The sequence below is a fragment of the Pipra filicauda genome, unplaced genomic scaffold, assembly GCF_003945595.2.
Source record: "Pipra filicauda isolate LSUMZ 115617 unplaced genomic scaffold, ASM394559v2 scaffold84_size4826128_pilon, whole genome shotgun sequence".
Taxonomy (NCBI): domain Eukaryota; kingdom Metazoa; phylum Chordata; class Aves; order Passeriformes; family Pipridae; genus Pipra; species Pipra filicauda.
This window is the reverse complement of record NW_024105031.1, coordinates 2,823,383-2,835,943: the sequence shown is the minus strand read 5'-3', so window position 1 is coordinate 2,835,943 and position 12,561 is coordinate 2,823,383. Positions and strand designations below refer to the sequence as shown.

Here is a 12,561-nt window from a genome sequence, read left to right as displayed (position 1 = left end):
TCGGGAATTATGAAAAGATTAAAAAGTTCTGATGATGAAATATTTTAATAATAGTATTTTCAGGCTTTGATAGAGATCAGAGGAGTCCTGAACCGAGTCATTATACTGTGATCTCAGCCAACACCCCAGGACAGGTCAATAGTAAGACTATGAAAGTCTTTTAAAAGAAAAATAACTATCTAATTGTAATGCTGATTCCTTGTTAATTGAGAAGCTGCCCAAATCTTTGTCATAAGCTGTCAATTCTGGTAGATGACGATTTGGAGATCAGTAAGACTTTTGATATGAGAAGTTGTTAAAAGCCAAGAGCTTTTCTCAGGAAAAAAAGGCTACCTGTATTCCAAAGGCTTAACTTTGGAATAGTAGATTCAGGGATCTATTAGGGCAAGAGGCCTGCTATACAAGAAAGAATAAGAACCAATGCATTTTGTTCTTCAAGATGCATGGCCTGCATTGAATGGCTAATGCCTGGCTGTAGTTATTGTTCTGATTAATACAAAGATGACAAAAGCAATTAGAACAGTTTCTCGAATTTACTGTTTTCTGCATCATCTTCTCAGTCTTGGGCTAGGCTCACTGGAGCCACAGATTGGCTCCTCTTATTCATGAGAATTACTAATGATAGATTGAGAATGAATACTTTTTGATTTGTGGTATAACTAAATGAATAAGGATTACTTGAAGGCATATTAAAGGTATTGTTAGTCATACTAATTACAACATCAGGTGCATTTCAGGTCATTTCAATACAGACCATACATTTCTTGCACTTGGGATAAAATTAAAGATTTTGTTTTGTTTTCTCTCTTTTTCCAAAATTATAATCAATATTATCGCAGTAGGAAATTAACTTATTGCAAAGTTGTCGGTTTTGGTTTTTGTCGTTTCTGAGAAACTGCTGGAGGTGGTTTAAGTCACTCGGTTGTTAGGCAACAAATTATCTCTATTGTGTGAACACACTTCTAGCTTTAAGTTATCTACAAGTGATTAGAAGGACTAAAGAGAGAGATTCTGCTTTCTTTTCTCAACCACTTACCTGTTTGGTTGATCGACGGAGAGATAGACAACAGATTAGCAAAGGCATATAGTGCTTTTGGAAAACTCCACAAAAGAGTATGGCTTAATAAACACTTGAAGAAAAGCACCAAGATCAGTGTTTACAAAGCCATAGTGTTGTCGACTCTCTTCTATGGCTCCGAATCATGGGTCACCTACCGCCACCACCTGCGTCTCTTAGAACGCTTCCATCAACGCTGCCTCCACACAATCCTAAACATCCACTGGTCAGACTATGTGACCAATACATCTGTTCTTGAGCAAGCAGCAGTCACAGGTATTGAGGCCATGTTGCTGAGAACACAGCTGCGATGGGCAGGGCACGTCTCCAGGATGAAGGACCACCACCTCCCTAAGATCTTGCTTTACGGTGAACTTGCCACAGGCTGCCGCAAGAGAGGAGCCCCGAAGAAAAGATACAAGGACTCCCTGAAACAACATCTCAGCCTTGGCCATATTGATCACCATAACTGGTCTACTCTGGCCTCAAATCGGGAGGCCTGGAGACACACCATCTATAACGCTGCTGCTTCCTTTGAGAACACACACAGGATCACCCTCGAGGAAAAAAGGCAATGCAGAAAGAACCGTGTATTGCAGAATACACCATCTAAGGAATCTTTCTGCTGTGCCTTTTGCAATCGGATATGTCTGTCACGTATTGGCCTCATAAGCCACCAGCGTGCCTGTAGCAAATGTGGATAGAGCCTTCCCAAATCTTCGTTCGCGAAGCCGAGCCATGAACGTGTTTGGTTTCTGCGGTGCAACTTCCCCAGCAGAACTAAGGAGTTAAAGATGTTAAAGATGGAAACGAGAACTATGGAAAGCTGTGTACTTGTTTGTTTTAAATACTTATTCCCCCAAGAGTAACAGAAAAGGGAAAGAAGACTTTTTTGTTTCTCTTTCTCACTGCAGTAATAGTACAAATACATAGTAAAACTAAGATCTTTTGCCAAAAGAGATCAAAAACTCAGCATTGATTCAGCTATGGCTGTCAAAGTATAAAAATTTTAAAATACAGTATGAAAATATATCTGTAGGCAGCCAGGTTACAGTGTACAGTAATATCAGACAATATAGCCAAAATGCACCACACCTGAAAATGTAAATAATTCTTGTTAATCTCCTGTAGTACTGAAAATTCATAATGTTAATCATACCATAAATAGATGTTCACTATATCCCAGCTGACCTGTTGCTCTCTTTTGCTTCGGCAGTCAAAGACTGATCTCTGCTTTGCTCAAGGAAATGTAATTTATAGAACTATAACTCTTGGCATAACCAGATAACCTTAAATTCTATCATCATTTTCTGATCCTAATGGGTATGTCCTGAAAGGAACTGAATTGCAATTCTGTACTTCAGCCTAATCTTATAATTACTTGTATGAGTTTTAATTTTGCTCAAGGGAATATTCGAATCTGAAAGTTCTTTCTGCAGTATTTAAGCAGATTGTAACACCTGTCAACCTTTATTTTTGCAGACTAAATCATACTGCACACGTCAGAGAGGGTTCTGTGTGTTCATCCAAGTAGCTGCAGTCCAAAGTGAATTCATCTCTCCTGAAGAGTACACAGACAGTACACAGCATTTGAGATGAGAATTCAGAATTATTCAATATTCAGGTATCTTTACCAGAAATACGTCTCCTTTGCATTCTTTGTGATACTTACCTTTTCACAGCTATTGCCCTTTTTGCCTCATAGTTTGAGTGGCTCATAGTGCCCCACAGTGGCTGACAGTTTTTCCTCAGTTTTCTGTGACTCTTATCTTGTATTTCCAGCTCTCAGCTCATTGTGAAGACTCTTCTTGTTGCTCCCCAGCAGCACGACAGAGCATTTACACTACCACACTTCATTCCATTTTATTATTCTTCTCATTAAGGGCATTCAGATTTTCCTAGTCTATACCCTGGTGTGTCTCTGGGTTCAGTACCCCATGTAAGCAGGAGCAAATTCATAAGGGAAGGAACATTCATCTTCTCCAGCATCCCACAGGTGTCACTCATACATGCAATTTAGTGCGGCAAATTCGTTCAAGCTCCTCAACTGTATTTACCAGGGTTAGGGGGGCAATCTGGTGTATACAAGCTCTGATAGCAAGGAGACTCATATATGCTAGTTCTTTAGCTACAGTACACATTTTTACCAATTGCTGCCTTTAATATTTTTAAAGAATGTTTCCACATTGTAGAAATTTTCTCTGCAAACGTAAGGATAGAATTACTGATTCTAAAATTCTGGTTTTATTTTGAAGTCTTTTTTTTAGCTGCTTCTCTGAAGACAAATTGTGCAAAAGAAAATAGATTTAATGTCAATGCTTAAATTCTCATAATTGTGGAAAACACAGGGATCTTTTCTTTTATCCACCAGATAAATCTGTATCTAACTGCATGATTTGGTGGCTGTAATAAAATGAAAAATTGCAGGATCAAAAGAGATACACCCTATTTTATACCCCATCCAAGTAAATATTCTTCTGGTCTAAAATTACACAGGATATGACAATGAAGTATGGTAAAAATTCAGTGAGGTCAGTGCTTAGTTATGCATTTGTATGGCAGTGCATCTCTTATTGATACAGGCAGTGTGTCTCTTATTACCTTCAAATATATTATGAAATCTTGAATTCCTAAAGCCTGTAAAGTATTTTGCTGTGACCATGTGTCACAGGTTTCCTTGTTCTAAAAAAAAAGGGGGAATTTTTTTCTTTCCCCTGCATCGCTGTAAAAGGAAGATGTTGAACAAGAGAGGGAGAAGGTTTCTTTTGTTTCAGTTAAATAAATACATACCTGTAGGGATGGGTATGAACTGGGACAGGCACTGCCTCCCTAAAACTTTGACAAATCCAAGTGAAACAACCTCTTTCTGAAGCAGACATGGCACCAATTCCTAGTCCTGGATTGTTGTAATGAAAACTTGGAGTTTGAGACAATCCACCCAGAAAAAAACAGTAAGCTTCTTACATTTACTCGGCAAGGGTAGCTCTTCAGAGAATTATGCAGTGAATAACGTTCATCGTACTCCTTATAACTGAGGTGCCTGCATCTCTGCTGGAAAAACAGTTCTATTAATCCTACCCATTGTAAGTTTTCCTGCTTTCCATGTAATATTTTAATTTTCCTTTACACCTGTTGTCTTCATTAACATATGCAGAACAGTCCTCTATCTATCATGGAGCAGGCTGGATCATGGTATTACTAATCTCACAGAGAAACTTCAATACTGCAATTTTCATTTACAGAATCAAGAAACATCTGTGAAAATGACTGTGGTGCTGCAGTTTGGGTGCTGGACAGAAGAGGGTGCCCTTCAGATAGCCTGAGAGAGAAAAGACCTTGGCTGTGGACACTGAAAACAGCCGGAGGTCGTCAAACTCCCGGTTCAGCGAGGCTGTGGAAGCCCATGCAGCCTGCACTGTGTGGCCTGGAGAAGGGCTTGCTTGCACACTCCGAGCTGCTTGGACACTTTAATAAAGACTGCATGAACAGCAGGAGTAGTGTTTTGATGTAGCTGGAAATCCCGAGTACAGCATGCTGGGAGTGAGCGATGCTGTTATTGTTTCTGCTGCATTCAGAAGGTGGCTATAAGCTGATACATTTAATGTTGGCTGTGTGCACCAGAGTCTCTGTACTGTTCAAATCAATGCTTTAGAAGATGGTCACTTAGTCAAGACTGTATCTCATAAACCACCTGAGGAAACGAATCCTGTGCTTGCCTGGCTGCATGGAAATATGATTTTTGACTCATACTGCTGGAGTTCCTGATGCGTATACTCCTACAGGGGGCAAGTTTGTTGGCTGCATTGAACAAGCAAAAATGCTTCCACATTGTAGAACACTCCCATAACATTGATTCAAGTTTAATCGGTTACATGAGGTAGTTCAGAGAGCAGTTACAGCTGTGCAAAGCATTAGTCATTGTTAGAATTTGACTTCGTGTGATAACCAGGCAATAAACTCAGCTGTCAATCTCTGTAGGAATGAGCCATTGTGAGAACTTAAATATCTGCTGTGAACATTTCTGTCAAATAAATCACATCTCCTGAGTGGATGCTTCCACTCTTTTGTCAAGGAAGAAAGACAATGTTTTCTTTGGTTAGTTCTAGAAAGGCTAAATAAGCGTTGTAATGATTGCAAGCCAACTCTGTCCATACACAGGATTAATGCAAGTGTTCAGGGTGCAAAGATGTTTTTAAATCTTGATTTACAGTGTGTTTTTCAAATTAACAGAGCACTCAGAGCCCTCAAATGATACTCAATGGGTCATGTTTGTTTCTCAAACATATGCCATATATTTGAAACTGAATCTAATGCTTTTAAATGAACTAATGATTAGTGTTTTTAATAAACAGCCTGAAGTCCAGTGTTAGCTGATGAATTGTGAAACAAGAAGAACATTTACAGGACATACTACAGTATATCAGCTTAGCAGAATTGAAATTTCACTTTTTCAAATGCTGCTTCAGATAGAATTGTCTTTTCAGGGCAACTTGCGTTCTCCAGTGGAATTGAACCAGGGTGCAGAATAAGCTGCTATAATTATGCAAGCCCCATCACTAAGATAATTACAAGTATTTTAATCATCCTTAATTCTTATATCACAATAAGAAAACTTCGGTCCAAACTATGTTTCATCCATAAAACTGTTTAAAGCATGAAATCTAAAGTGTGTCCGAACAAATGAAGCACAGCTTCATCTTGAATTGGTGAAAACCATAGTTACAGGTGACCAGAGTTTATAATGTAATGCTACTTTATTTTTGCTGAATGATGTAAAAATACCTGGAGACAGTGTTTTGTAGCCACATTTACACAAATACATGACATCAACTCTGAGAAGACCATTATGGGCTCTTCAAGAACAGTTACAGAAGCCAAGAGAAAAGTACTTCACCCTTGGAGAAGAAATACTGGCATGCACATGCGTAATAGGAAGAGCGACACCCTGTCTTTTGGCCATAAACTCAGCTTCTGCTGGATCACGTTCCTTGCCTGTTACTGTACAGTCAACACTGAAAAGACTCAGAGAAGTGTGAAGTAGTGTGATTTTCTTTGTATGTGTCATAGAAAACAAATCAGGAGATGAAAATGTAATGTTTGACTGCTTGTTTTGGTCATTTTTTTCTTTCCTAAATACCCTGGATACTGTCTTCTACAATGGAAGCAGTTGAACAAATTGAGTAAGTTTTTGCTGCTGTTTCAGAAGAATAATATAAAGCTACTTGTTTAGTCTGTGTTGTTGAGCAGAAATTACATGGCATACTGACAGCAAAATAGACTAATAGTAATAACAAATATAATTTATCTCTGCTATACTTTCAACTGGACTGAACTTTCTCTGCAAGACAGGAGAATAACTCATAAATGTATTATTCTGGAGGAATTAGAGACAAAATCAATACACTTTGCTCGTGGTGCACATCAGTGAGTTGTCATAACAGTGATTATAAGTTCTCCATCGGTAGTCAGGGTTGGATGCTCAAGCTGCTCCAAAAGTTTCTCTTGCTTGACAAAACAAGCATGAGTTGGTACAGGCTGATGCCAGACTAGCTTTTTATTTGAAAAGCTGACAGTCAACACTATAGACTTTGTTACTCATTTGCCATTGTTGTTGTATTAATGGATTTCTTCAGTAAATGGCCAGAAGTAGCCTCTATCACAGGTCCATCTGCTTTGGTCATGACTTTCCATTAACTCCTTTCAGCAGAGTAGGAAGCTCAGAAAACTAATGTTCACATTGTCAGAGATTCGGAGGTATGGTGGAGATGGGGAGGTAATGTGGGTTGGGAGTTCAGGCTTTTAGTATAAGTGAGCTCTTGTAGACACAGTGAGAGCAGCCCTGCTGTTTTTTTGAGTGAAGGATGTAAGGGGTGGAGGAGAGTAATTGTAGTGTATGTGAATCCGTAATAGACCAGGATTCACTGATTCCACTGCTTGTTGAATGACAAAGTACAAAATTACACAGAAGCGGCTGTAATGATGAGACAGGCGTGAGCCCAAGCCGCAAATTCAAATCAGAAAGCAATCACAGGATCAGCAAAGGATATAGCCAGGCACAGCCATATCTGTAAATGCAACTCAGGCAAGGACTGATAGCAGGGACCTGAGCTCAAATGCAACTCTTGAGCCAAGTGCAGAGGCCCCTGATAAGATGTCTTACAGCTCTTTCTCATACTACACTTTTCAAAGCAGTCTGGTTGTATTAAAGCTGACATCAAAGAGTGGTAGCCTGGGTGACAGGCCTGGGTGACAGGCAAAGGGAAAAGAGACTACAGTGTTTTTGTGAATGTGCGGCCTGACAATACACAGTGGAGTAGCTTTAAGGATGGGGTTGTTGATTTGGGGTTTTTTTAATAGTGGACTTCGGTTCATAAATATGTTGTTTCTGTAGAAAAAAATGTACAAAGGGCTGAATTCTGTTATTAAAGCAACCATTGATCCAGCTGTGGTTTCTCATATGCAGATAAAATTGGCTCGTATCATAGTAAGACTTTGAGCTTGTCTAGTAATTACCTGCCATACCTCGCTTTGTGTCTGCAGCTCCTCAGTTGGTGACCTGCTGTTTGTTAGACAAAGACCACCTGGTTATCAGAAAATCTAGCTAAAGCCACAGCAGAAAAAGCAGAATTAGAAGGTGGATGGGTTGCCTTACTCACCAAAAGCAAGCTGTTGAGGGACACCTTGAAGGAGTTGTTTGAAGTAAATGTGCTGGCTGAACCCTGTGGTACTTCGTGCAGATGCTTGGACAGAAGCAGGGGTGTATGAGTGCCCTTGTGTAGACAAGATGGGAGTTATATATTCATAGAAGTGTTCATCATTGAATGTTACTGGAGAGAAAGGTCATTATGTAGAAAACTGGGGTTTAACACATGTGGGCTTCAAGCATTTTAATTAGACAAAGAACTAGTTTGCTAGCTAAATATTTCTTTTCTGAGCTTTGTGCTTTGATCCTGCAGTACTGTAGGGAAGGAAAATCTTGGCAATAGGGGACAGCTCGTTGCATTCCATACTTGATAAAAGGCTACTACTGCTCAAGTGAGCACTAGAAGACATACAAGGAGGTCTCACAGGATTTGAATTGTTCTGGAAAAGGATTAAATATTTGAAAGATTTTACAACATCCTAATTTTTTCTGATCTCTAGTAACCCAGCCTAATTGAAAGCTGTAGTAAAGTGATTAAAAGATGGAGTCTGCTTTGCCATTGTCTCGAGCCTGGAGCTAAAAAGCCTTGATGCCACAGCTAGGCTGCTGTGGGAGCTGAGCTACTTGCAAAAGCTCCAGGAGGCACCTAGCAAGCCATCAGAAGCAGGTAGATGAGCAAAAAAGATAAAAAGTTGTTACAATCAAGAACATGGCAAGGACTTACTCTCCCATATAAGGTAAGCCAGGCAGATCTTGCGTGGAGACTGGGGGAACCGGCCAATGGATACTCAGGGCCCATCTCGGTACCAGGCGAACTTTGCTCGTATACTGGTGAACTGGCCGATGGACATCCAGGGGCTAGCACGGCGAGAGTATTTAAGGCTGTGCTCGGTGACTCCGGGGGGGTGTTTGAGGACTGCTGCAGGAGCTGCTGCCACTCTGTTACCCTGCCAGTTCAGCTTGTTTCTCGGAGGCTACAAGGCAACCATGGTAGAAGCCCAATGGAGATCTACCAGCTTGCAAGCCAGTGGCGCTTCATGGTGGTGGTAACTCCTGTCCTGTGCTTTTAACAGTTACCCTTAGCTTTTCTTACTTTTATATGTCCCTTCTTTCTCTCTGCTCCTTTGTGTTACAAAATAAAGTTAAGTTGTCATTTTGGGATCCAGCATGTGGGCTCATTTGGGCCTTAATCTCACTTACGGGAATGTTTTAGAACCTGATTCCCCTATGCATCCAAGTGGATTGGAACATTAGCTTGTTTGAAGGTTGGAAAGAAATGTTATTTAAAAAAAATAATAAATAATTATCTGCAACCTTACATTGGCTCACCAACCACAAACATTTTTATTTATTACTTTGAATGTATTCAAGCTGCTCAAAGAAATGAAGAAAGTGCTGGATAGTTATATTACCGTCAGTAGGAGTCTTCAGTTTCATTGTCATGATTTAAACTGTCAGTATAACAGAGCAGTTATATTGAATGTGAAATGAGGCTTATGAGAATGCATGTCTGTGCCTTGTGTTATACTCACTGGTTCTTGTTTCTCTCATTGTATTAGGTTACTCCACCCCCTCACCTCTCGTGGATCAGCAATAATATGATTAGCATGTTGGCAGAGGGGATTTTCAGAGAAAAACAGAATGTCCTTTTTTTGAATGGTGATAGATTAGAATTTCTCTCAAATGTGGAGGCATTCTTAAGTTATTTAGTGTCACATAAAGCTAATAAAATTTTATGGAAGACAGATGCAAACCTATGTAGTTAAATAATTGGTTTTTAGGGCTGCTTCAGTGGCAGGTGTTTACCTTAGTTCTGTCACAAACTGTTATCCTGTGCCCATCACTCCACTGCGTTACTCTTAGAAGGAACTCAATAATATTGAACCAGTTACAGTTACAATGAATATATCATTTCCCATGAGTAATTAATTCTGCCCTTACCATGTTTCTCTCACTTTGGTTTGAATTTTTCCAGGTTCAGTTTCCATTACATTGCTGTCTTCAAGTTTGTCCCCCCACTACGGATTTGTGGGGGGTCTACCATCGGGTGCATCTGCCTTAGATTTCTGCTTCATTCCTGTGGCTGTGCCCAGTCGTGCACACTGCACACATGTTGCTTCAGTCCCAGCTTGTCTTTTGGATCAAAGCAGCTGTTTCTCTGTAGGAGAAAACTTGGATGTGTCTGGAGGCTCTACCTCAGTTGCTGTTCCAGATGGCAGTAGAGACTGCACTCGATTTGGCTCCTTGTTCTCTCTCTCTTCCCAGCCCTCCACTGCTATCCCAACATCATCTCAACCCCTACATGCCCTCATTGTGTACAGCACAAGCCCTCAGCATCATGTTACAATAACACTGTCCTTACCTTTTTTTTTTTTTTTTTTTTTTTTTTGGCACTTGGAATGGAAAAAGATGGGGTTAAAAAAAAAAAGATGGTTTAGGATGGCAAGGACAACAGGGGAGACCTGAAATCGGGCCTGTGTGCATGAGACACTGCCGTTGTTTGGGCCAAGCATTCTGCGCGTGAGCGGCTCTGCACCCCTGGCTGGGAGGCTGCCGGGGACTGCGTGCTTGGAGGAGTGGATGTTGCCTTTGCATCAAATGCCCTTCCATGACAACCAGACATTTCTACTGATATAAAAATGGGCTGCTTTAAATGCATTTAGAAGTTGATGTGGCCACAACTGTAGTCAGTGGAGGAAAGGGTTTTTTGCAGTTATGTTGCCACAGCGAGCTGGAACATGCCCAGGGCAATGAGGGCTGTGCAGGTGAGGACAGATCTTGCCCCTACCTTCTGTCTGGCTGTTTTTGTATGATGCTGTTTGGATCAGTAAAAATGAAGAGTTTTTCACCCTGTATTTCGTCTAGATGTGTTTAGCAGTGAACGAAGAATTTTTTTAAAAGAGAAAATTGCGATTTCCTGTCTATCGTTTCTTCTCCCTCTTAAATGAAATGTGCCCTTGAGTGAACAGAAGTGTGACAAGGACGTACCTTGAGTGACAAACATTGAGCTCTGATGGCAGGATGGACTGTTCTGTGTTTCTAATTAATGACTTTCCTCTTCTTACAAGTTCTGAAAAGTATGTATTTCCTGAACTGATTTTTTTACAGTTGTGTTTAAATTTGTGAACAGTGACTCCATTATTGAAAAATTATAGCTATGCTCATCATCTGTAAGGCTGTTTAAGTAGAAAAGCATGCTGCATCAGGTAGAGATGAATGCTGTGATTACTTTTATAAGATAATGGAGCCCTGAGTTTTTTGAGCTGTGTTTGTACATTAACCTGAAATGAACTTTCTTGCTCAGTGGTTTCATTTGTATCATCATTTTCAGTCACTAAACCATAAAAAAACACTCCAATTCCCTGATCAGTTTTAAGCACTTCCTGAATTAGAAAAAGATTTCATGACTGCTGCTTAACTGAGTAATATCTGCCTTCATTTAAAGTATTGGCATGTTTTATGTATTAACTATTAAGACCTGAGTCAATCGTGATGCTTTTTGATATATTTTCAGTTTTTTCTTCCATGACTGTTTTGCTTTTCTCTGTTATCTGCACGGTCACTCTCAGCCCTGGCAAATTGCTGTCCCTCTTAAGTCTTGATCAACATATAGCTATACCAACATGAGAAGAATGGGAGGTGGTAGGGTTACAATTTCTTTTCCAGTAGAGCTACATGGTGCAATTCCTCGCACACACCATTTATGGACAGACTAAAACTGCTACAGCTTATTCTGCTGTGAGGGGATAAACTATTACAAGGTGAGCACCTCTTAAATCATGCACCAGGGATAGCACAAGCTACTCATACTCTTCTGACTTCTGCAGAATAAAATTGTCTAATTTTGGTGTGTAAACACGTTCTCCTAAGCCAAAAGCTTAAAATCTGATCCCTTGGGTCACTGTGTTTCTCTTCTGCTTTCCTTCACCCCTATTTCAGGCCACATATACGAAGAAGTATGTAGATCACGGCATGCCGCGTATCGGGTGTCTCTGACAGCTGGCAACACATTTGCAGTACATGCATAGCACCAATATTTCCAAATGCAAGAGGGAGCACAAAGACTTCAAAGGTTTCATGTTTGCTCACAAATTATGCTTTTTCCCCAGGTGGTTTTCTGTGTGTTTTAAAGTTTGAAAAAATATTCCTTGTTTTCAAACTGAACACAAGATACTGCACTGACCATATACCAGTGCTTTCTGAAGTCCCGAAGGGCACTCTGGGAACAACAACAGTTTTTGTTCCCAACAGCTATACATATATATACATGTATATATATATATAGTTTTTATTTTAATATTATATATAATTTGTTGTGGTATTATGCAGATTTGGGTGGGTTTTGTGTTTTTTTTGGTTGGTTGGTGGATTGGGGTTTTTTTTGTTTTGTTCAGAAGAGGTAGCTAGAGCCAAAGCAAGTAAACCTGACATGATAAAATCTGGAAACTATATAGCTAAGGTACTTCCAGTTCCTTTTATCGAAAACAGTGCCTGTGCTTCCTTATATTTCACTATTGTGTAGTAACATATTTCGTCATATTGCAAGTTATTTTTCAATGTTTTCAACTGTTGTTTTGTGTACCTTTTTAAAGTGACATCATTTCAGCTATTTATATGATGTTTTCTCTGATGGCAGTAAATGGAAATCTCAGCCGAGTTTCTGTCTTCAATATGCTAATTTCTACACAGTCTACAAGCAGACTGCACCTCCAGAATAAACTTCAGTGGTGGCAGACACATTGTCTTCAGCATTGGGTAGCAGATCACTGTAATAAACTGCTTTATACATAAACTCATTTATACATATATTGATCTGAAAAGAAAAGAACAACCAAATAAACCTGGCTGGACATAGATGAAA

The 12,561-nt window shown here is 39.8% G+C and overlaps 1 long non-coding RNA gene across 5 annotated transcripts in view; it reads left to right on the top strand.

Moving 5' to 3' along the window:
• Positions 1–12,561, top strand: part of LOC113989347 — a 19,173-nt gene extending 6,612 nt beyond the window's left edge. For 2 of the 5 annotated variants that reach the window (XR_005567015.1, XR_003541228.2), the window contains 2 exons: positions 2,540–2,681; positions 4,300–12,554. This is a non-coding gene — a long non-coding RNA (uncharacterized LOC113989347). Of the gene's footprint in view, positions 1–2,539; positions 2,682–4,299 lie in introns of all 5 variants that reach the window. The other 3 variants (XR_005567017.1, XR_005567018.1, XR_005567016.1) reach the window with 3 other exon arrangements.